The sequence below is a fragment of the Leucoraja erinacea genome, chromosome 10, assembly GCF_028641065.1.
Source record: "Leucoraja erinacea ecotype New England chromosome 10, Leri_hhj_1, whole genome shotgun sequence".
In the NCBI taxonomy this organism is placed as follows: Eukaryota; Metazoa; Chordata; class Chondrichthyes; order Rajiformes; family Rajidae; genus Leucoraja; species Leucoraja erinaceus.
The window spans coordinates 18985235-19012003 of NC_073386.1; the positions used below are offsets into that span (position 1 = coordinate 18985235).

The 26769-nt window shown below is 39.7% G+C and overlaps 1 protein-coding gene across 2 annotated transcripts in view; it reads right to left on the reverse strand.

Moving 5' to 3' along the window:
* Nucleotides 1-26769, reverse strand: part of zswim5 (zinc finger, SWIM-type containing 5) — a 216825-nt gene that overhangs the window by 174155 nt on the left and 15901 nt on the right. Inside the window, exon 2 of one of the 2 annotated variants that reach the window (XM_055641633.1) lies at nucleotides 24660-25424. The exons of the other annotated variant lie outside the window; for it this stretch is intronic. The gene's annotated coding sequence lies outside the window, so the exon portion shown is untranslated. The remainder of the gene's footprint in view (nucleotides 1-24659; nucleotides 25425-26769) is intronic. 2 annotated transcript variants of the gene reach the window in all.

The window sequence follows — 26769 nt, forward strand, 5'->3', positions numbered from 1 at the left end:
ACTAGCAACTACAAGATTTTGTTTTAGAGATCTTCGTAGCAAAGCTATTTTATTTGAATGGTCTGGTAATTTGAATTAAAATAAATGCAAAAATACTCTCCACTGAAACCATGTTTAATTCAGACGTCTTAATTTGAATTACTGGTTAATTCATATTCGATTTCCCACTGCAAGTGGGCCCTGACAAGTAAAAGTCAATGTTGGAGGCAACACCTCCACATCCCCTGAGTGAAATGATGAACCAGTGACCGAAGAAGGCAATTTTATAATACAAGACCCTGGAATTACATCATCTGACATAAAAGCAGAAATGGTGCAAAAATGCAACATGTCATGCTGAAACCATCCATCTGTCCCCAAAGCAGGAAAGGAACAACCATTAATTACTAGAACTATTGAAGAGAAATAATACACAAGTAGGTTTCGCTGAGCTTGCCACGTCAAGCTGAAACAGGTAACCTTCCCCAGTTATCTGGCTTCATCGCCCTCAAAAAGGTATATTAATTCAGTAAAAAACATTTGGATTGTTCCTGAATTTGCATAGTGGATCAGTTGCTCAAATAGCAAGACAAATATCAAACTGAGATACACGTACAGGGAGACAAGCAGGTTGGCAGCAAGAGACAACATTTCTGAAATTTATTTTCTTTCTTTTCTTTCCTGAGCCAACAGCATTGTTAATTCTGAAAAGAAAACGACCCTTTGACAAGCTGCACTGAAGAACAATCAGGGAGACATAATTCTAAGTTACATATGGTCTGTGCCTGGATAACTCGGAGAGGAAAAAGTCAATCGTGATTTGAAATTTTGAAAAGAATGCAATGTTACTTTGCCTGATAGCAGCTACTCTTGGCAATGTAAACTAGCTGCTGCACTAGCACAGCAAGCGGCTACAGAAGACACAAATCAAAGATACACAAAGGCACCATGACCAACTCTGAAGCAATAAACCCACTTGAGTGTTCAAGTCTTCTGTTCCGAAAATCAGCAGACCATTGTACAATAGAAAGCGTTCTCCGTGATTGCTGATCAACTTGGAAATTGCTGATGTCTGAGAAAAGGTGCTAATGCTAGTTAGCACAAGTGAGTAAGAGATCCAAGTGACGTGGGCTCATCCAGCTCCCAGACTGAGGCAAAAAAAAAAAAACTCTTCAACACTGCCAAGGTATAGAGTTGCATGTAATTGCTAAAGCATTGGTCAAAAACATAGTCAGATGGCCCAATGGAATTTAAGATGTTGTGGATGGAATTAAAATTCATTTAGTCAAATACACCATTCGCATGAACAAACCACAATCATGAGTATTTTATATAATGGCTGAACCTACCACCTCACTTATATTATCAGAGAGAGAAAAATAACCGCAGATACTGAAATCTGGAGAAAAAAAAACAACAAAAATAAAAAAACTGCTGATGGAACTGGGGGACAGTTGATGTTCTGGGTCAATATGCCCTGAGGAAGGCTATCGATCTGAAACAATGACTGTCCATTTCCTTCAATGGATGCGGGGCTGGATCAGAACTGAGTTCCTCACAAAGTTTGTTTTTGTTTAATTTATTATCATATAGCATTGCTGTTATCCTTGGAGGTGCTGCTTCAATAATAATGCTTAATCCACACTGATGGATAAATCAGTTTTTTTTTATTTGCAAATGTCACAAACAGAAATTTACATTTATTCAATAGCTTTAACACTATTTCCTAAAGTTTCCCATGCTGTGACTCGGCTTGCTCTTGTCATTCAGGATTCAAAAGGTTTCTATTAATTCAAATACACAATGAATCAATTAACAAGGAGTATGTAGTGTCCATCACTAAACACATTATTGTGTCTCATCACAGTTTGATGCAGCTCTAATTCACATACTAAAATGATTTTTCTGAAGAAAGCATTGGTATGTTCCGCTTCATTTCAAGTTTAAGATTACTAAAACACAGCAAGCTGTACTGAAATTTTTAAAAATCTGTTCACATCATCAGGCCATAAAAGACTGAAAAATGCAAAATAACTAGCTTATATAAATCCATGAAAGACTTTGGCAATCACCAGAGGATTTTGCAGTTAAGTTCAATACAGTAGCATTTTGATAATCTGGCACCCTTTTGTTCATCCTCTTAATATCCAAACAGGTAGGTATTAGTAGTGCAATACATTTTTCAGTGAGACCAGAAAATTTAAAGGGAGCTGCAAATCACAAATACTGGGGATTTCAGCTCCAGCTGCAATCATACCCCTCTTCCTGATGCTTGGTGATCCCAAACACAGCCCTTGTGCTCACTGCACACCTGGCTCACAGCTCAGCCACGCTCCAGACCCCAGGTTCACATGCAGGATTAATGTTCAAACCAAACGTTAAGTGGTTAGGATTTCCGAGCAATCAGATGACAGATTATCGTTGCTTTATTGCGAATATGTTCAGCTTTGAACATTTCCTTTTCTTTGTTATCAAGGGACTTCTGTAAATATTCAAAAGGATAATAGTTTTAGATCTTATATACTGCATTGCAATTGAAGCTCAATCAGTGACACACCTTTAAATGTAGCAATGTTTGAAAATTGAACAAGCTTTCATCACCATAATATATTCAAGTGAAATCTGATGCATGTACAACACTTGTCCATTAAATAAACAAGTTAATTCTTTGCATTGTCCACAAGGTTTTGCATTGGGTGGAAAATAAACCATGTGGAGTTCATGCCTAACCTTTCTATTAAATCTTGCTTCATTAGGTCATAAGTGATACGAGCAGAATCAGGCCATTCGGCCCATCAAGTCTACTCCGCCATTCAATCATGGCTGATCTATCTCTCCTGCCTAACCTCATTCTTCTGCCTTCTCCCCATAACGCTTGACACCCACCATCTTTACCTACCATCAACATACCCAGCTTCGCGATGACACTATTTATCCATCAAACTCAATTTATTCAGGTCACAGTGCTGCCACCCTTTGTTTTCTAAATTCAATATCAGCAGATGCAATCACAGTGAAACAGAGATGTTTGATTCAGTAGTGATGATGATATGGGTTGGAGTCACATGCACCTTTAGAGCATCTGGGCCTGATCAAAATACCAAAAACAAAATACCAATTACACAACATGCATAAACAATGCATCATCATTTTCACCCCTCTCCATCCCTCCTTGCTCAATCCCACCTCTTATTTGAGATTAATTGCCGAGCTTATTTGTTTGTTGGTTTATCACCAATAGGCAATTAAATGATTACTTTGGCCAAATTAACCTCTGTTATAGCATCTTTAAAAAAAGAAACAATGCTAAACAATTGGATAACGGAAAATGTTGCACTTTTATTCAAAGAGGAAAAGATATGGCATAAAACGGGGGAAAGTTACACAGATATAAAGACAAATAGTGTCAGGCATTTGGGTCAATGGTTTTCTATCAAAACAGGGAATCGTTAGAGAGTAAGCATGTTTTTAAGATGCCTAGCACAAGGCATCTGGTCCTACTGTGAATCTAGATAAGCCTGAAACGTTCCATAACACAAAATGAATTGAAAGAAATTAATGGAACATTTAGAATGCATTGGCTAAATAGAAACACCATAAATTAGTTTGCCACAATAAATTGGTGTATTTTCCAACAATATAATGGAACTAGCAACATACTAGAATACAATAGATTGTTACAAATGGCTTAAAAAAAACCCAAAAAAACATTTAACATGATTATTACATGCATGACATACAAAGAGAATGTAATGGAAGAGATAGCAAAGGATGAGAGTAATGACCAGGGGCACATTGATGTTTTTAGATGGGTGGAATGTGGGCAAAAATATTCCAAAATCCCCAAGATCAAGACACGACATAGGAACAATGAAACTGAAGTTCAATTATGGTGCCACTTTAGACTAGATAGCTCCTGGGAAGAAAAATGCAGAAGGACTTGGATTAACTACAAAATATGTTTTTTGTGAAATGTTAAACCTCCTTTATTCATGGAACAGGTGAGCAACTCAAGTATATTGAGCTGTGATGAATAACTCATGCATTTTGAGCAATGCTTCTGCATTATATTTCAGAAGAATGAGAGGAGGTTTGATTAAAACAAGACTCCAAATGAGCGTGACAGGGATTACTTCAGAAGCAACATCGAATCTCTACCCCAGGGAACTGTGAATGCCAAACAAGATAAATTATGGTTTAAGAATATTTGGAAGGAGTGGACACCAAAAATGAGAACCGTCATAAAAAAAAAAAATGATGAAATGATTCAATTTATTGTCATTGTCAGTGTACAGTACAGAGACAACGAAATGCATTTTTAGCATCTCCCTTGAAAGGGAGACACAGGGCGTCGCGGTGTGCCCGCGCCTGCCGCCGTAACATTCCATTACAGGCAAAGGTGGGTGAAGTGTCTTGCCCAAGGACACAACGACAGTATGCACTCCAAGCGGGATTTGAACCGGCTACCTTCCGGTCGCCAGCCGAACTCTTAGCCCATTGTGCTATCTGTTGTCCTAACCATATTAAATGGCAGATCAGGATGCTATTCCCATTTCTCATGTTCTGAGGAAGGCCAACTATTTAACTTCACTTCATTCTTTTTTCAGCTGATGTGATTTCATGAGGCACCCACCTCCTTTTATCATGTTTATCCCCTACATTTTGCAAGAAGACATTTCTAGGGACTTCGGTAGTGTGTTGGAAGCCATATCATAATAGGTATTTAAAGGGGATAAATGTAATAGATCATGAAATAGAGGGGCATGTATAAATGGCTAGATCAGTGGCAGGACAGGCTTGAAGGGCCTACGTAGAGGCCTAACTCAGCTCATATTTTCATGTCTTCTTGTGAAGGTCTTTGGAGAGTTGTGGTGCGATAATTTCCTTGCCCTCATTCTCATACTTTACTTTGATTACGACCAGATATGCAACAAATGTACACAATATTTGTGATCTCAGTTCCCTCCTTAAACTGTAATTTACAGAAATGGAAATCAAATCAGGAAAATCATCCACAATTCCAAGCCATGCAGAACAATGTAAAGATGAGGGCAAAGACTGAGAAAGGGATAACATTATAAAACTGTAATACTTTTGTAAAGGTTCAATATCATCTGATATTAAAATTAAACTTTTAGCCATCTCCAAATAGAGTCATAAAGCAATGAAAGAGGCCCCTCAGCCCAACTTGCCACTACCAACCAAGGTGCCCCATCCAAATTATCCCCATTAGATCCCTTGCCCATATCTCTTGATATCTCTTCCTATCCATGTGCCTATCCAAATGTATTTTAAATGTTATTGTGCCTGCTCCCGCAACTTCATCTGGCAGCTCATTAACATACCCACCTGTGTCAAAAACCTGCCCCTCGGGTTCCTTTTGAAGCTTTCCCCTCTCACCTCACACCTATTCCTCTAGTTCTTGATTCCCCTATCCTGGAAAAAGACTGCATTCACCCCGTCTACTCCCCTCATGATTTTATATACCCCAGTAAAAATCGCCCTTCAGCCTCCTGCACTCCTATTGTGGGGAATCAATTTATGTAGCAAAATAAAATGAATCTTAGCATCAAAAGAACAATGCCCTTGATAAAAGATCAAAAAACAGCAGAATACACAAACTTTTTTTCAATACTTCTCATTTACATTCTATGATGCAGCGATCTATTTTGTAGTGCAGTATTTCATCTTATTTACGAGCATTAAGTGCACTGCAGAAATAATACTGTAGGAAATACCAGTATAAATTTCATCCTCAACTTCTATCATGTTATCTATTCTCAAACAGTCAATGATCGATGCTCTTCAACGAATGTCATCTGACATTCCAATAGGGGTGGAGAAGCCCTCGTCTACCATCTGAATGAAGTTCCATACTACTCTGCTTGGATTGGATTCCGTCATGTATTCTCTTGGCAACACAGCTTATGGGCGTTTACAAAGGCGACTGGAGCGAGCTAGCCAAAAGTGACTGATTGTAATAAACCTGTATGATATAAAGAAATCAACAGTTATTTGGGCATCAGGTTAAACTAGTGGTATGCACAAGGAAAAATCCTATATATAAACCTAAATGTCAACCATATGCATTCTTTACAATCAGAACAGTAAATTAGATTGTGTCATTTTGAGGCAGTGAAGAGTGGTGCTTAAATGCTTGGTACTACAAAAACACAGAACACTGGGCCTTAAATTCTAGGTCTCAAAGTATGGTAGGCAAATAATTTTGAGTGGGGAGTCTTATGAGAAAACAATACTCTGCTGAAGAATAGTGGTATTAAAAGGGTCTGTCCCACTTTCACAACCTCTGCCGAGTTTGCCCTTGACTCATACTCGCAGCATGGTCGTCACAAGGTCATAAGAGGTCATAGGTAGGTCGTAGCAGGCCATGATGCTAGTCGTAGGTACTCGTGGTATCAAGTTGGTCAGGGGGTTCTTCTAGCATGATGAAAATTGTCCACGAATAAAAAAGGTCGTGAATTAGCTCGTGAAAGTGGGACAGGCCCTTTAAGTGTAAGCCCTATTTACGGGCAAAAATGTGTTAGTTTACCAATGATTCACTGGCCAACTCTTTCATTTTAATCAAAGCTTATCTCAAGTCCTTTTGAAAAATTATAATGATAACATTTTAGATTTTGAACTACAGAGGCCAAGAGCTGGCAGTACATAGCTAACCACAGCCATCTCTAGTTGAACGCAACTAAGACTTTGACTCAAACTTTCCACTCAAGTTTAACAGTAGCTGAAGGACTAATAGCGTCTGGCTTTTAACTGTGTTGAAACCACAGCCGAGTTATTGATGAACACTGCTGTTGCAATTCATAACCAAAGCGCAAAAGTTCTGGGCAAGTTTAAACACTACAGAGTATTTTGGAGCAACTGTACTCTGCCCTACATTGTATTCACAAAATAGCCTTAATTGTGGTCCAAAGTTTGGATGATGTGATCGTTTTTTCTAAACCTAGTGTGAAATGTGTATTTTGCATAAGCTGCTATGCTGCAAGAAAAACGGAATTTAGACTGTACCTAGGTTCGCGTCCTCATCAACCAAAGTTCACTTTTATTATCTTCAACAGTAGCTTGGTTATCCTCAAAAAAAAAATTCCCAAGAAAAGTTTCCTTGAGGACCCTAATGCTTCAAGTTCTAAAAATGAACCTTTGTGAAATAAAGTTAGGTGTGGAACACATTAGTGTAAAAGAAGATGATTTTTAAAAGATCTTCTATAAACCTGTTAAACAACAGCCATTACCTACTCTTTTCTCTCTCTCGGTTTCCTGCCACATTATAGCTAGAAGATTAAACAAAAACAACATTAATGGAGCCGCAAGATACGTCTGAAGAAGAGTTCTGATGTGAGACGTCACCTATCCCTTACCTTGGACTGATGCTGCCTGGCCTGCTGAATCGAGCAGCTTCAGTTTTGCACAATGTTTATGATTTCTACAACGTATGAAAGAAAGAACTGCAATGTGTTTTAATGACAGTCACAGCATTTCTTTGCGAAATGTCAAAAGGAAGTTGTACCCTGATAAGACTTCAAAGTGAACCTCAAAAGAGTCCCATTAACATTGCACACCAAAAAATAGGTTGAACCAGGTTTATTCTCAAGTAAGAGGTGGTTCCACTGAAGCTTATAAAAATCTAATGGAGCGTGATGCAAGGAGGATATTTCCCCTGGCAGAGAAGTCCAGAATGCGGGATCAACATCTCTGAATTTGGGGTAGATTGTTTAGGACTGAGATGAGTAACGCAAGGAGAAATTTCCTCAGGAGGCTGAAACTTTGGAATTCTCCGTCCCAAAGGGATGGGGGTTATTTCAAAGCAGAGATCAATAGATTTCTGCATATTAAGAAAATGAAGGGATATTGGGATACCGTAAGAAAATACCAATGATCATGAAATGAAAGATCAGCCATGCATGAATGATGAAGTAAGCAAGAGCAACTAAATGCTCTAATCATGGCCCTATGTTGAAAATAAAGAAGGCATCTATATGGACAAGTTTGAGTATTTGACAAGGATTTGAGTATAGGATATTGCAGTTGGTATGCGTACAGTTTTGGTCTAAGAAAATACCAATGCCATAGAGCATGCAGAGACGGTTCACCAATGATTCCTGGGATGTCAAGATCAGCCATGCATTTTTCTTGAATGAGATTGAAGGGGATCTTATAGACTTACAAAAGTAAATGCTCTAATCATGTTTCCCGATGTTAGGGAAGTTAGGGCCCTATGTTAAAGGGGAAATCCTTTAAAAAATGAGAAGAAACGCAGAGAGTGGTGAATCTACTCTGGCCACAGAGGGTAGTTGAGGCCCAGTTCATTCAATGCAGGGAGTTAGATGTGGCCCCCTCTGGGGATCTACGATTGAGGAGTACAGGTTAGAGTGGATGATCAGCCATGATTATATTGGAATCAGGCTCGAAGGGCCGAATGGCCCAACCTGCCCATACTAACCAAAATGCCCCGTCAACACTAGTTTCATCTTACAGAGTTTGGCCTGCATCCCTACAGCATGGAATCAGGCCCTTTGGCCCAACCTGCCCATACTAACCAAAATGCCCCATCAACACTAGTTTCACCTTACAGGGTTTGGCCTGCATCCCTCTAAAATTTCCTATCCATGTACCCTATTCAAATCTCTTTTAAATGTTTTACGGTACCTGCCTCAACTACCTAACACGTCAATCTGTGTCATGTTGTAGATATTACAGGTGAAACGTTGCTGCCTTTCTTTCATGAAATCTATCACATAATTAAAATAACTCCATTGCAGATATCATCAATAGCTTTAGTCATTGTGGGATTGAGGCACAATATTGTGGGTGTATGTTAAAGACAGATTATGAAAATATTTTCAATAACCAGTCACTGTTTTGGCCCCAAGAGGAACCAGTGGGAGAAGAAATGCAGTTGCAGTCATGTGATAGGAATAGAATTAGGCCATTCGGCCCATCACGTCTACTCCTCTATTCGATCATGGCTGATCTATCTCTCCCTCCTAACCCAATTCTCCTGCATTCTCCCCATAACCTCGGACACCAGTACTAATTAAATCTATCTATATATGCCTTCAAAAATATCCACTGACTTGGCCTCCACAGCCTTCCGCGCATTCACCACCCTCTGACTAAAGATATTCCTCCACATCTCCTTCCTAAAAGAACGTCCTTGAATTCTGAGGCTATGACCTCTAGCCCTAGACTCTCCCACTAGTGGAAAGATTCTCCCCACATCCACTCTATCCAAGCCTTTCACCATTCTGTATGTTTCAATGAGGTCCACCCCTCATTCTTCTAAACTCCAGCAAGTACAGGCCCAGTGCCGACAAACGCTCATCATTGGTTAACCTACTAATTCCTGGGATAATTCTTGTAAACCTCCATGACCCTCTCCAGAACCAGCATATCCTTCCTCATATGGTGCCCAAAATTGTTCACAATATTCAAAATGCAACCTTACCAGCGCCTTAGAGCCTCAACATCACATTCCTGTTTTTGTATACAAGCCCTCTCAAAATAAATGCTAGCATTGAGTTTGCTTTCTTTATTACTGATAGTCGATGAGAAAAGGAACTTTTCTCAAGAATTAAAATAGTGCCATATACTGTATTTATTACCATTTATACTGACCTTACTGGTCTTATTCATTCCGTCTGTACTTCTCACTAGAACAATAGTTCTGTAATTGTTGCAAATCTGTACAAAAACTATTACACATTAAGATAGGATGCTTGAAACACTCTTGAACACAATCTGTCAAGGGATTCATGAATTCAGTCTTTTATCAAAATCAGCAAATGTTACAAATAAACTGATGAAGGAGCAAAGGAGAGAAAAGAAAACAAGTGCAAGGAAACAGGAAGAGGTGATGGTTAACAGAAGTGATAACAGCAGGAGACAAAAGCCGTGATGAAAGATAGCATGAAATTAAAGGGCCTGTCCCACTCGGGCGTCATTTGCATGTCATTTACGCGACATCATTTATGCGTCACGACGCATGTGATGCGCGCATTGCGTGCTCATGGTGCACATTAAGCGCGCATAGTGCGTGATGACATAGGCAGTGATGCGCGGTCGCGCGCAGCAACCCAGGATTTTGGGATGGACAAAATCTTTGCGCGCCATCTGCGTGACGTACAGATGACGCCCAAGTGGGACAGGCTCTTAAAGCATGCATCACAAACTCTTCTAACCTACCGCACTGATAGGCAACTGATGTATCCGTTTAATAAAATATGGTTTTAACACTCAAAAACCTACAAATGTTCATGGCTCTATCTGTAACAGTGTACTTACAGAAAATTTGTGGTAGTCTTATATCATCAAGAAAAGGTATTCAGATTAGGAACGGTTCAATTATCTAACATTCAGGAAATAACCCACAATGACAAATTAACCTGGCAAGAAATGCAATTCAAGGCTAATGTATATCATTTGAATGAGGTTTTAGAAGTAATATCAAAAACACATGTTCACCAATCGCGATATAAGAAGGAAGCAATTTCAATTTCCTAAGTACAACGTTGATTTTGAGTGATCTTCACTCGGTGAACTTCCTTGTACTACTTGCTAATGTGAACACAAATGATGGGTGGATCACTGGCCTTTGATACATCCAATTGTCATTTCACATTACTATTACGTACTCAGTAACAAAAACTAAGCTTCTGAAGCTTCAAAAGGTTGAAGAAATTAAAGGGACAGTTCGATGTTTAATATTTCTTCTATTAAAAGTAAGTTCAAACACGTGTTGTGCATCATTAGCATCGCGGGAAACAGGAGAAAGCTAAATATCAGCAGACATAGAATCAAGAATCGAGAGTGTTTAATTGTCATATGTACTGAAAAGAGAACAACAAAATTCTTACTTACAGTGGCATAACAGTATTCATAATAAACAAAAAATAAGCTAGCTAAGTTTGTTTAAGAAAGAACTGCGGATGCTGGTAAATTGAAGGTACACACAAAATGCTGAAGTAACTCAGTGAGTGAAACAGCATCTATGGAGAGAGGGAATTGCGACGTTTCGGATCGAGACTGAAGAAGGGTCTCAACCCCAAACATCGCCAATTCCTTCCCTCCATAGATGTTGCCTCACCCGCTGAGTTACTACAGCATTTTTTGTCTACCAATAAGTCAGATAACTTGGGTTCCCTTATAATACCTTTATTAATTCATGACTTATTTCAACCCAGAGCTCGCTTTCCCCCAGTAGCTAATTCCTTTTGCCAATGTATGCAAAATACCTCTGAAAACAAATAATCCAAGAGCGCTTATTAAAAGAGGATATTAAATGTTGGGACGATCTTAAAAAAAAATCCCATTTTATATTTACCGTCAACATAATAATATTCTCAACATTGACAATATTAATTGCAGAATTAAAAATTAAGGCAAGGCAACACTTAAATTGTTTTATCTATAAAATCATAAATAAGCAGAATTAAAATAGGTAATTAAAATAGCAAAAAGGAATAAAACAGCTGATGAAAAAAGGTATGGAGAAATTTGAACCAATTTATGAGAGATACTGGGATTTCTGAACAGGATTTTGTAGCTTGGTTACTTCTTACTAACTAATTGTAGTGGTTGAAAAATGATAATTATAAAAATTCAGATTATGAACTGCAGAAGCCAAGAGCTGGCCTTATTACACAATTGTTTAACCATACTTGTTTTAGTTACACCAGCAACAACATAATGCATAAAACGTAAGTGTTTTCATGGTGTTCAAGGAACTTCATGTAAACTATTTTCCACTTGGCACCCGAAATTATCTCTGTGACATATTTCTCCCTTCAATAGAAATCAAAAATACTTCAGATTGCCCCTCTTTTAACTCACATGTAAATTTAAAGTTGGCTCTTAAATTTGAAAGGACAAAATCTAAGTGGCACAAAATACATTTTCACACAATCCTATTTCAGAGCAACTACTGTAGTGGCCATTTGGCCTGCTTTGCATGTCATTGATGATGGCATGTGCCTTTAAATTTTAGACGGCCCGTTATATTGTGGGTGGGATTTATGACATGTTTTTGGGCGTGTCTGGAGCAATAAAGGAGATCATGCGAGATCATGCCAGTGTTACAGAGACACGAGGAGTTTTCTAATGTTTAAAGTAACAAGCTAGAATTTGATGAAGATTGCAGTAACGAGTCGGAAGAAATTTGGATGTATCTCAGTGTTTTCTATCAACAATAAAGCATTTATTCATCAAAAGACTGTGTTGAAGCTATATCTATGAAGAAGCTCTGAAGGTCTCAGTGAGTGAGCTCGCATGCATATGGAAGATTTTCCCCTTATCCATGCTCATCCAAAAGGCGGCTAGGGAGTTAATTTCTCGAAAGATATGAAGTCTGCTGCTACAACTACACTGGTCAAGATTGACTATGCGATGGAGTTCAATCTTACTGTCATGTAGTCACATCTATGCCTCCTTTCATGTCCGCAGGATGTTCCCAGGTGCTTGATTGCACCTAATTTGTTTTCTATTGTGGAAATATTATTACTGTAAAGGTAAATAATGTAAAACTATGAAACTTTAGTGGTCTGATAAACGACTCCTGGAGTTTTCAACGATACTTTATTCGAAAGTTCAAGTTGCAGCATACAGGTTTAACAGACACGTCTGGCCACATCGGTGGCCAGCACTGAACTAACGCGCGCAGGGGAAAAACCATGCGAAAACAACAGCCCCTCCCGAGTCACGTGACCGCGGCTTCCGAACGCTGGGTTCGATATCTGCGTGCGCTAGCAGGCGCCGCTACTAAGCAATGGATTTCTAGTCCACACAGTCTAGACCTTAAAATTACGATATTTTGTAATACTGCCACATATAGACAGTATACCGTATCCATATTAATTCCCAGGATGGCGGGACAGTTATATGTTGATAGAATGGAGCGACTGGGCTTGTATACACTGGAATTTAGAAGGATGAGAGGATATCTTATTGAAACATATCAGATTATTATGGGATTGGACACGCTAGAGGCAGGAAACGCGTTCCTGATGTTGGGGGAGTCCAGAACCAGAGGCCACAGGTTAAGAATAAGGGGTAGGCCATTTAGAACAGAGATGAGGAAAAACTTTTTCTCCCAGAGAGTTGTGAATCTGTGGAATTCTCTACCTCAGAAGGCAGCGGAGGCCAATTCTCTGGATGCTTTCAAAAGAGAGTTAGATAGAGTTCTTAAAAATAGCGGAGTCAAGAGATATGGAGAGAAGGCAGGAACGGGGTACTGACTGTGGATGATCAGCCAAGATCACAGTGAATGGCGGTGCTGGCTCGAAGGGCTGAATCACCTACTCCTGCACCTATTAACTGATAGATTTTGGAGAAAAGGGCAAATAAATATTGAAATTGCAATTAATTGTTGCCCAAATATAATCTAGAAAAAAAACACTACATTTGCCTATCTTTTTATAACATGTGATTCCAACACCAGACAGGTCTATATCCAACTTGGAAGGAATTTAGTTATTTTGGTTCTCTTGCAACCAGTTCACCGTAGCAAGGTCACGTCAACAACAAGATGATTGAAATTATTTTGGTAATGTTAGTTGAAGAATAACCATTGGCCTGGACATGAAAAAAATCTACCCTTTCATTCCCCCAAACAGCCCCTTTGGCATTTGCTTACATCAGATAACGTCCTATCTGAAGAAAAACATCTTTATTAATGTAATACTTCATCAGAGTTATTCCGCAAAACAGCTGACACAAGTAGCTGCTAAGATTCGACTGAATCGATAAGCATTTATTTCAACTTTAGCTTCTCTTCGAGTTTCACTTAAACTGAGATAATATTTTTAAAAAAATCTCTATCCATTTGTGAAGGATTTGCCTCAAATTGCCAGAACAAACAATTGCTAAAAGAAATTCTATATAGTGCAAATTTACATAAGAGACTGCTTGTCTGCCCAGGAATTAAAATACAGGAAACCAACAAAATATGCTTAAAAAACTCTTGCAGCCATCAAAAGAAGTGTTGCATTCTGGCATTCATTGACATACAGATAGATCAGCATTTTAACTTTTACCTTGTGTAATAGAAAACATTTACAAATGTATGCACATTCCGACTAAGTATTTTCACAAATATCATCCAGAAATATTTATAGTCACTTACTCAAGGAAACAAAAACTGTGAAAGATGGGGGGGGGGGAGAATGTAATGTGAAATCGAACATGGATCTTTCAAATATCAGACATTTTGACTGCAGAAAGTGCCTATAATTGCAGGGTTTTTTTTTAAATGTTAATCAAATTTCACAATAAACATAAATAAATCCTTACTAATTGCTTATTTTGTTTCAGGGATCACATGTAGTTCATACTTGTGTCAACTTCCTGGTAAAAGAGCAAGTTCCCTTTTCTGAACAGATATCCCCTTGGTATTCTTGTTATTTAATTTAAAGGCTCACATGTTATTGCCAAACTAAGATCTCAATTATTTGATTTTGTTTTTAGAAAAATTTGCCAATTTGATAGAGGAGTGAACAATGGAGCACAGGAAATAGAAATACAAGAGAGGAAATGGCATCCAGCCCAGAAGCCTCCTTCTCCACCACTAAAAGGTTGCAACACGGAAAGCTAATCCACCCAGCATCCTGTGTTTTAAAGAACGAGCAGAGCCATCTAATCCCATCTCCAGCATTTGATCTGTAGCCCTGTTGTCGTGGTTCCTCAAATATAAATCCAGGCACTGCTTAAATAAACCAAAGATTCAGTGACTTCCAGATCCTCCCACCTACCATGTGAAAATATTTTTTATATCCATAATTGTTTCCTTTGATAAGTAAGATCATAATCTCATTTTGCCACCATAATCCCTAAAAAATGCAGTAACATTTTAACCGGGCTAGTGTCCTACGCAAAGTAGAGGAAGGAACAAGTTGTTTCCTACTCTGAGCACAAAACGGAGACTGGGGAAAAGAAAATGACTCAATGATAATGTTCGAGTGAGCCACAAAATTGTTAACTGGCTATCGTTGTTAATGCCTGATAATGTCTCAAGGATGTCCAGTTCTGTAATCTTTTCAAAATCCAAGTCTAGTTGACATGGTTGCAGGGCCATCCAGTAACACAAGAGTGCTGCTAATGCCTATAAAAATACACATTGGTCAGTATCTAGTCCATTTAATATGTCAACATCAGAGTTTAAGGAGGCACAAGAGACTGCAGATGCTGGGACCTGATGCCAAGAAACAAGTTGCTGGAGGAGCTAAGCAGATCAGCCAGCATCTGTGGATAGTTGACGTTTAAGGGATGTTCCCAAATATCCAATTCAATACATTTTGCAATGAATACATACAACAAGAGGAATTCGAGAAATGGATTCCAGATGTTCAAATGATGCATCTTGGTGAGGCTTTTTGGATGTGCTGTGTAGGTCTACTTGGGTCCTGGGAGAGAAATCCCTCTCTACAAAAGGAAGATGCAGCAAGGGTACGTCAATGAGATCAGTTGCAGCAGAACAGAGCCTTATTCATGGAGTCAATGCTAAACGCAGGGCAAAAAAGGCAAATACCATAAATAGTATATTGCATACAACATCTATGCATACTTAAATCTGCTTTCTTGTGCCTTTTCCAGTATTCCACTTCTCACAACTTTATCTTGCAGGAATTCTTCCATTTTTGTACCACCCCTTGTCACTCATATGCTCGCTCATCTTTATCTAATGTCATGCATTCCTTTCACTCTCAACAAATGCTCACCACCCCCCCATCATACATTGCAACTATCATTCCTTGAATCTACCTTTTCCTTTCTTTGTAGACAACAAAGTATAAGGAGCAACTGGAAAGGGCCCTCTAGCCATCTGGTGAATAACTATGGATAGAAATGTTCTAGAAAGCAATGGGATTTTATTCTGCTTGGCCATTTGAGATAGACACTATCTCACGGTTACCCAATGACAAAACAAAATATAATATCAGTTGGTAACATGTTACCATTGTGGATACTTATGCTGGCAGTGTGTGAAATATGATCATATGAATGCTGATCACTTAAAAATATCAAATGCCATCATCAAATGACTGATCACATCTTTCACCAAAGGCTAAAAAGCTATGAAAGCCAATTTAAGGAGGATAGCCTGACTTGTGTTGTTTGTTTCATTGCTGGTCTGTGGGAAAGTGCTGAAAAGATCACATCTGCATCACCTAACCTCCCAAATCCAGCCACACACATCCCAGTGGCGAAGTCTGCCCTGGCACAGATACAGGTACAGGAGTTTTACCAAGAAACACTTGAGCACACAGCAGATGCTGTAAGCTGAGGCACAAAGTTGAAGGAACTCAGCAGGTCAGAGAGCAACAGTGGAGGCAGAGCTGTGAAAGCCAACTTAAAGGAGGATGGTCATTGATTCAGGTCAATGGGATCTTGACCCAAAACCTCCACCATCCCTCTGCCTTCATGGATGTTGTCTGGCCCACTAAGTTCCAATTCAGATGGTAATACTCGAAATACTCTTCACCACTTTAGTAGTTTCTTAATGCTTAGTTTTTTCCTGCATGTCAAACCAGTCAAATGTTGGTCACCAATTTATTCCATACCACAATTCAAAGAGCAGGAAAATAGCAATTACACTGCTGAGAAAAGAAAGCATGAAAACAGTGAATTCCACTGCACATAACAAGTTTGTTCCTTGCACAGACTGGATGGTTGTGCATCAGCAGCATTGTAGTGAGCCCTCACTGTGCTTGGTCTTCAGCAGTGGCTAAACACCTTTCGTTGTATTCTTGAATAACAAAAACCAATGTAGTTGGGCGCCAACGCCAACTTATAGAACAAGGCACAAAAATAAAAATATACTCTATTTATCTTATCTTTTTCAAATTCTGCAGAGGCAGCTCTGTAAAATTCACCATGGATTTAATTTGTTGAGAGTTTCAGCATTTTCTGTTTTGGTTTCAGATTTTATTCTTTTCTTTTTCCTGTGTTTCTATTCCTTACACAGTATCCTTCAACCCCAACATTCAACAACATCCTGATACCTGCCATAGTTTCTTCCGCAAATGATTCATCTCATCCTGGGACCACCTCAGAGAAGTTCCATGGAATCAAACTCCCTCTCTATGGAATAAAATGCCTGGTCTTGTTAATGTTTACAGAGTACTTACTCCTTTCTTTGCTAATGCTTGGGAATTAAAAACATATTCTGATCTCCAACCTTTCTTGGAAACTTCTTAATATTAAGCTTCTGTCTTTTGGTTTTGAGCACACATACACTAAAATGAACATAAATGAACTGGAGAAGCCTGCACAGCTAGAGGTTTATGTACAGATTTATGTTTTACTGTTACATGGGTTTTCTTGTTTGGCAGAACAAATGTACACTCATCTAAGACTGCAGAATATCACTCTAAAATAATGAACAGCGAGTTAAAAATTGATTATCTTCTATTTCTGTTTCTACCGTGAGTCCCAATGATACTGGGGGGGAGGAAAGTCGCACTTGGGAAGATTTACCAATATTATTATGTGAGAGCTAAACTAGCTGCGGAAATATCCAGCTCTCAGAACGATTCTACTGTGTTCCATTTCACTTAATAAAGAGAACAAGCAGAAAGCTTCTTTGTCAGAGTACAGGATACAATGCAATAAGACACACTAATGAATGATAAGGAAAGAGAACAAAAATCACACTTTGGTCAATGTTGTAATGGTGCAAAATGATGCACTCAAATCATTCAGATCCCTCTCTGAAAACCCACAACTTTACCAATATGTTTCATTCTTAATTGGTCTTGTAACTGATTTCCTCGAACCAGCCTTCAGTTAGAAAACATTGCTGATAAAGAGGGAGGAAGAGCTTCATGAACAAGCATGTAATTTCATAAATTTATTTAAACATTTATATCTATTTAAATAATGGAAGCACGGGGACATGGTGACAGTTTGCAAATGTACCACTCATATCCCAGAATCTTTTATCTTAGGTTAATTTTCACTTGCAGAAAATTGGAAGAGTAACCACGATGGTAGATACTTCATTGCAAATACATTATTCACTCAAGAATAGGCAACCACCAGAAATCACACAAGCAATGAAAACTTGAAAAAATCTGTTGCCTTTTCTTCTCCTAATTGAATGCTTTCCTGTCTGCACAGCTCCCATTAACAGCACAGTTATACTCAAGTCCATGTCTCAGGTCAGTGAAGCAGGGTGCCAAGAAGCACTTAAAAAAACAAAAAAAAATTGCTATCAGTAAGTGTAGGAACTGCAGATGCTGGTTTAAATTGAAGATAGACAGAAAATGCTGGAGTAACTCAGCGGGACAGGCAGCATCGCTGGGGAGAAGGAATGAGTAACGTTTCAGGTCGAGACCCTTCTTCAGACTGTTCTGTTTGAAGTTTGACAGTCTGAAAGGTCTCGACACGAAACATCACCCATTCCTTCTCTCCAGAGATGCTGCCTGTCCGCTGAGTTACTCCAGCATTTTGTGTCCATTTTTGCTTTCAGTAAGATTGTGTTGGCATCTTTGATTATTCCTTGCATTTCCAAATCCCAAATGTCGATCTTAACATTTGATCTTAGAATAAGAAGGTACTCAAAAATATCACGCTCTGATAGGCACAGTAAGAGGAAAGGTTTAGAGGGATATGGACCAAACGCTGGCAGGTGGGACTAGTGTAGATGGGAAATCTTGGCCAGCATGGACCCAGTGGAACAAACGGCCCGTTTCCATGCTGTATGACTCCAAATAATATGATTAACGTATACACACTTTTCTCTATTCCTGCAACACTGACCAAAATTACAGATTTGCGGCAGAGGAACTGAATGACTATCATAGAAAACTGGGATAGTGAGGGGGGGGGGGGGGGGGGGGGGGGGGGGGGAGAGAGGCAGACGGGGAGGGAGAGAGACAGAGGGGGAGGGAGAGACAGTTTGTTTGCTCGTGTGTCAGACGATGTAGCTCGCTGTTGGCTTCTGTCGTTGTCCAACATGTTAACAGAATTGTCGCCCGATGCGTCACAGAGTGCATCGCGTCGTGATTTCTGGGGATCACCACGAGGAGGCTTCTGTCATGATCCCCGGAGAGACAGTGGGGATTGGAGAGACTGGGGATTGGAGAGACAGTGGGGATTGGAGAGACAGAGAGGGTGAGACAGAGAGGGGAGAGACAGAGCGATGGAGGAAGAGGCAGAGGGAGGCAGGGACAGAGAAGGATGGAGAGACATGGAGGGAGTAGTAAATTGAGAAACTATTTTCTCCATGCAAGAGGAAAATAATTCCTTAAATGTTTGTGATGGGGAGCATGCAAAATGTATAAGAGGATGATTCCATGCAGAGGGAATTAAACGGATAGAAAAGGCAGGCAGAGAATTGCATACAAAGAAATTACGATATCAAAACAATACCAAAGAAACAGAGAAAGATAACACAGAGCAAAAGGAAACAAAGAACTCCTTTCCCTTGAAATGAAGGAGAGTGGGTCAGAATGCAAATCTATGGGAAACTGTGGGTGATAAACGAGGAAAAGAATAAGGATTAATAGGAAGACCAAACAAAAGAGCAAAACACAAAGCAAAATCAGGCCCGCTTTTCACAATTTTAATTAGGCGTTAACATGGTTTAATTGGGGACAGAGGGGCGAGTGGAATACAGGGTTGCCGAATTGGATGGGGAAAGAGACATTTTTGGAGGGATTCTTGACTATTGCCCAATAGTTTTTATTTATTGATATAGCTGTGCTTCATAACAATGCCACGCATATACTGCTCAGCACAAATATCTGCCAACCATCTTTATTGATGAGCTTTCAGCACAGCTTCCTTTGTGAAACGCTTTCCATCCACTAATTTTTGTCTGACACAAATCTAAATGGTAAACATGTCTGCATACCATTGAACTCAAAGCTACTTCTAAGATTCAAGCGGCTATATGGTATATTTAATTTCAAGTTAATAATTGAAAGAGTGCATGGTGTTTAATTTATGTACAATGTGTGTTGTCTGAGTCTTTGTGCCTGTGATGCTGCTGCTGCAAGGCTGATTTTCATTGTACCTGTACCTCACCCTGCCTGTGCACATGACAATAATCACAACTTGACACGACTTGAAATTTAAATTGTGAAATTAGATTGGTCTTTGGAAAATTTAACGGGCCATTCTGTTTTAAGTCCCAAATGGCTGACAGACGTGCTAATTAATCTGCATAAATCTGCCTGAAACTGGTTGGTGAAATAGGGGGGAGGGAGAGGAAAGAAAAATGTCTTAATCAAAAACACAACCACTAATCAGTTTGCGAACTGCATGTAGAGCAGTGTGTACTGCTAATTAAGGTTAAACAAGCAGCATTTTGAGCCCATAAATATATTCATTTGGTTCCATTGCCTCGAAGCATTATATTCTGTAGTACAGCAAACATTAATGACAACCAAAATGGGAGAAAATAGCTGTCCAATCCTCAAGACACAAATATCCAGAGATGGAGAATATGAACAAGATTCCCACAGCAGGTTAGATTAGGTACACCTTTTTTAAAAAAAAAACCTTTGAAAAGAGTTGATATTCACTAATCCAGTATAAAGAAAGAAAGATTTTTTTTGATGTCTTTTGGACGGAAACTAGAAATTTATGCTTCAGCTATTTACAGCAGATGAACTTTCAATCATGTGAGCATAATAATGACAGGGGCATGCAATCTGAGCCTTCCCACATAATGGACTGTCACAACTAAAAACCATTATGCCAAGACAGAAATTTTCCCCATGGCTCACTGTGTGAATGAATCATGTGGGCTTAGCCCTACAGGCCAGGAGGGTTCCATCTGTTAAATCCATATTGGCTTCAGCCTCCGCCAGCTAGAAGCAGGGCACTATGACCAAGGCTTCTGGTCCTTTTCATTATTCATTCAGCTGTAAAAAAGAACATGTAGGTGGCAGCTTCGCATAGGATTGAACTCAGTTTCAAAGACACACACACAGTAAATATCAGAAACATTCTTCATTTCGGTACACGGACACTCCCAGTTTCTGCATTTCTGCGCTAACATTGCTTGTTCAGGCTAAATGCTGCCATTCATGATGTCAGGGGAAGTAAGGAAAATCCAAAAAATAAACAGCCTCACATAGGGCTTTAAAAAAGGTTTGTTGAATACAAAGAATAATCGGAACAAAATACAGAGGAAACATTCAGCCATCACTCTGTGATACTGCAATCTGATTGCATTAGTTATCTATGCCTCCTGCTATTGCAGCACCTATGCAGGTTCCCGGCAGCAGTACAATGTAGAATATTTGTAGAGGTACTGAAAAAGGAATAACTAAACTGAACAGGTATTGAATGACATAACTAGTAAAACCAGGCAGACACAAGTGTAGATCCGATGACCATTTTGCATTCGGTCCACCAAGACCTTCTAGGTTTCCTGGTTGCTAACATTTTTACTCCTCTTCCCATTCCCATAGTGCCTTTTCTGACCTAGGCTTTGTCCATTGCCAGAGTGAGGCCTTATGCAAACTGGATAAACAACACCTCATATTCTGCATGGATACCTTACAACCCAATGGTCCGAACATTGAATTCTTCAATTATGGGTAACTACAAACTATCTTCTCTCCCCTCTACTCCCGCCCTCTGTCCTGTGCCCTACCTCACACCGGTTTCTCCCCTCGCCCTCCCTTTCCACCTACATTTCTTTCTCTAGCTCCATAACTCGCAAGTCTTCAATCTTTTTCCCTCACACCTTTTGTCTTTCCATCTCTCACCTTTGTTCAACCATCTGACTATCAAAACCCTACCACACCTGTAACAGCTGGCAAGCTTTGCCCTGCCTGTCCTCTTTCAGTTTTCTACACCTCCCCCCACAATGTTTGAAGAAGGGTCCCAACCCAAAAAGTCATCTATCCATGTTCTCCAAAGATACTGCCTGATCCAATGTGTTACCATGGCACTTTGTGTCTTTTTTTGGAGTTCCTCGTTTCTAGCACAATATAACTAATCTCAGGGCTCGATTGGCATAACTAGTAAAAAAACAGACACACAAGATATTTAATCTACTCAGGTACTGCATGACGCAATTACTAAAGGTTGACAGCCCAACTTCATAATCTACCTTCACCCGCCTCCGATCAGTCTGAAGAAGGGTTTCGGCCCGAAACGTTGCCTATTTCCTTCGCTCCATAGATGCTGCTGCACCCGCTGAGTTTCTCCAGCTTTTTTGTGTAACCTTCATAATCTACAGTTGTTTTAAAGAGATTCACCACAGTGACTCACATGCAAATTGTCTAAAGTTCAGAAGAATGAGGCGGGAATCCCATTGAAACTTCAAATCCTTACGGAGCTTGGCAACAGGATAGGGGGAATGTTTCCTCCAGCTGAGTTATATATATCAAAGTTGGCACTACAGAGGCTATTGATCAAGGGGTGTCATTTTAAATAGATATCTATGACTAGTGGTGTTCCACAGGGAAAAGTGCTGGCACTTCAGTTCTTTGTGACCAATGTCAAATTATCTAGATGAAAATAGCTGGGCTGATTGGTAAGTTTGCAGACAATACAAAGAAGGTTGTCAAAATATACAGCAGGATATAGATCAGCTAGAAATATGGACAAAGAAGTGGCAGATAGAGGTTAATCTGAACATTTTGCAAATACAGTAAATGGCAAGGCACTTAGGACCATTGATGCACAGAAGGATTATGGAGCGCAATAACAACTGAAAGTGTTTAGTTTAGAGATACAACGTGGTAACAGGCCTTTCGGCCCACTAAATCCACGCCAACCAATGATCATCCTGCACACTAGGGACAATCTACAGAAGCCAATTAGCCTACAAACCTGATCATCTTTAGAATTTGGGAGGAAACCAGAGAACCCAAAGAAAACCCATGTGGTCACAGGGAGAAAGTACAAACTCCACACAGACAGCATCTGTAGTCAGGATCAAACCCGGGTTTCTGGCACAGTAACAGCAGCTCTACCTCTTCACCATTGTGCCACTGTGGTAGCGACAGAATGTAGCATGATTGCTTTCATCACTTGGGGCATTTAAAGTGGAATGTCACGTTGCAGATGCATAAGACTTCGGTCAGGCAACATGTGGAGTTCTTTTCAAATAAATAGGAAGTCGATGAGGATAAGGTGCAAGACTAAGTGAGACTCTGCAAAGCACCATTTAAACTTGCTGGATAAGTTACTGGACTAGCTGCTGGGGTAAAGGTAGTTCTGCTAAAAATACCTTTTCATAACTATCTATATTGGATATAATACAATTAGAGAACACCAGTTGTAATTTACAGGCCAAATTGGTGAAAATGGGATTTCAATCTAAAACTAGAGAATTACAGTACTTAAAAAAAAACAAAAATAATTGAATTAAAGGAAACTGTTTTAATGTAACAACCCCTTAGTAGCAAGACACCGTTGTCTCTTGAAAACAAACACAGTTTGTCAGTTTCACCACAGGTAGCCATTGAAATGAACTAGCAATCGTTTTCATTGTACTTGTACAATAATGTTTTATGAAACAATGTAACATACAGTGTTTTGTATTTTTAGTTTGCAGTAACAAAAATAAACATAGCTATTAAAGAGACCTTTAGTTTTGAAAGTACACAAAAAAGCTGGAGAAACTCAGCGGGTTCTTCAATCTGAAGAAGGGTTTCGGCCCGAAACATTGCCTTTTTCCTTCGCTTCATGGATGCTGCTGCACCCGCTGAGTTTCTCCAGTTTTTTTGTGTACCTTCGATTTTCCAGCATCTGCAGTTCCTTCTTAAACAATTTAGTTTTGAAAATCCTGTGGGAGAAATAACTTTGTTATTGCGAGACTGAGATTCTCTGGCCCCCTTTTCCGCATTGACACAATTGCGTTTATATTGCGATTTTCTAAAACATGAGGATTTTCAGGAACATGACTATTGTCTAATAGCAGAACTGCCTGTACTGCACCATTGATCCAGAAACAATAATCAAATAGTTGAATTTTAATTTTGTAAATATATTAATACCTTGGAAGTTTAAGTAAGTGTGAAATTGATGGTTTGTCGTAAGAAATGAACCAGCTTACCAATGATTTCCAGGGGAGGAAATCTGCCATCCTCACTCAGTCGGATCTTTATGCAACTCCAGAGCCACCAGTGCAATTGGCTCTTAACATGCCTCCTTATGTCAGGGGAAATTAGTGATAAATATATCAATATCGTCTACAATGTCTACATCCCATTCTCCCGGTTTCACCATCTCCATAATATACTAGACTAAGTGGGACCCGTTGGGTCCCAGCATCACATGGGAGGGTTGGTCACCAACACAATATTCCACTTCTCCACCAATTCCAATATTGCTCGCCAGTGGGGGGGGGGGGGGGGGGGGGGGGGTTGTCTGTTGCGCTAGTATGGGTGTTGCGGGCCAAAGGTACTGGATTACAGAGGGCTAGTATAGACATTGTGGGCCAAATGGATTCTTGGGCTGGCATCCAACTGTTGCAACAATTTTAAAAGCCAAACCAAGGCAAACAATTGAGCTGCAGCCACCTGACAACCAAAATTCATTTTGTGAACACAAACTTTTTAAAAAGGCGAGGCAAACAATTGGGCTGCAGCCACCTGACAACCAAAATTAAAAACCAAAATTCATTTTGTGACCACAAACTTGTTAAAAAGGCGAGGCAAACAATTGGGCTGCAGCCACTTTACAGCCGCATCGAGGGGACTCACCGTGGAGTAGACGTGCGTTCAGTGTTATTCGCAGCTCAGAGAGCCGTGACCCTCTCGCTTCCTGGATCTGGCCGAGGCTGAGTGAGGCACTACACTTCCGGGCTTTATAGTCCCTCCTCCTGCCGCCAGCGGGGGCAGCAGAGAGAATGGAGAATTTTTAAAAAACATTAATATCTTTCTGATTTTTCATCGATGGGAAAAATCCTCTGGTCCAGAAATGCGGAGGGGGGCTCTGAGCGAGGTGGCCAAAAATGATGGCCATTGGTGGTGGAGTTCTCTCGGAAATTGTAGCACAGTGGGCCAAAAGCGGCCAAGATCAGACTTTTAGTAATATAGATGCTCTGATGACAAGACTTTCCACATTTGTGTTCAAAATATCTTCCGTGGCTTTCCATCATTAACAAGGTTCTTAATTGTGCCTCCTCCATTTCTTGCTCTTCTGCTCTCAGCCCAGAATACGGATCATCTCCAGCAACTCCAACAGAATCCCACCAGTAGACCGCGTTTACCCTATTCTACCCTTTCAGCTTTACAAAGGGACCGTACGTTCCATGACTCCCTGCTCGGTACATTCTTTCCTCTCAAGCAACTGCTCCCCCTCTCAGAGCAATTCCCACAACAATCATGGAACACGTGCCATTTTATCCATTTTCTGCCCACCGTCTAGCGACTCAATCAGTTTTGCCAGGCAAAGCAGCAATTTTCCAATGTAGTGTCAAAATAAAAACACAAATTGCCAGATAAGCTCAGCAGGTCAGGGCACATCTGTGGGAAGAGAAACAGAGACAACATTTCAGGTTGGAGATCCTCTGTCATTTCTGGTTTCCAACATCTGCAGTTTGGATTTCATTTAGAGTCTTGTCTACCACACACACTGCTCATCAGCAATTCCTCAACATTGGAAAGCCAAATGCAAATGAGGTGACCACGTTTCATATGACTATCCCTCAGCATCCATTCATCCCACTCCCATTTTATTTTAATGTAAGATCAAGAACCTCTTCTTCAGTTGGTGGATGTTGAAAACTTTGGGAAATGTAACAATTTCCGATAACCACTATATTTATTTATCTCTCTCCACAAATGTGGTTGTAACTGTTTCAATTATGCTTCTCTTTTCTTTTCTATTATCTCCAACTGCACTTGTAAAAAAGTATTTGTTATCTTGATGACTCTAGTAAACACAGATATCCTCTTCCCTCCAGTCCAACCCTCCTCTGCAAACGACCAAGCTCGTCTCAATAGAACATCTGATTAAGGGTTGCAAACCGAAAAGTTGTCTGTTTCTCTCCCCAAGAATACTGTTGAGAGTGCTGAACAGGTTTTGTTTCCATTTTTTAATTATTTTTTTTATTTTTAAAGGAAACAGATGCCCACATTTTTGAGATTATTTTCTGGTCAGAAAAAGATATTTGAGAAGCATTATGAGAAAGGCATGGAGGAAGGATTTGAAGTCCAATCAACTCATTGTCAAACATTATCAGTCTGAAGAAGGGTTTTGGCCCGAAACGTTGCCCATTTCCTTCGCTTCATAGATGCTGCAGCACCTGCTGATTTTCTCCAGCACTTTTGTCTCCTTTCATTATCAAACACTTTGAATGAGTTGATACCCGCCTAAATAGCCAAAAGGCCATTTGAGGCAAAATGCAGGAAGAAAATAAAAATTACTATGCAAAAAGCTGCAATAAATTTTTTTTTTTAAATCAGTGACTAGAGATCTTACCAGTGTTATTTCTTTCAACAGATGTTTCCTGACAATTTAAATTTTTTTTTTGCATCTGCACACTTCTCTTTTGTGACAATTGCATTGTACTTTAAAAATATACGAAGCATTTCAGCAGATTATATGGTAACAAAGTAAAGATGAAATATTAGAATGCAAGAACTAGAAACGAGAATGGGAAAGAATGTCAGAATCAAGCTGATTAGAACTGTACCCAGGTGGCTTCACAGCAGTGGCTATAGAGCCACTTATATACATCAGCTACAAATCAGTGAATTTAAAAGTTCCCGATTTGCCCATCAGATTCAGGACACTGAACCTGCCAGTGTGATCTACTGCTGAACTCTCATAAGAGTCTTGGTGAAACTCGCAGCATTACATTGGTGT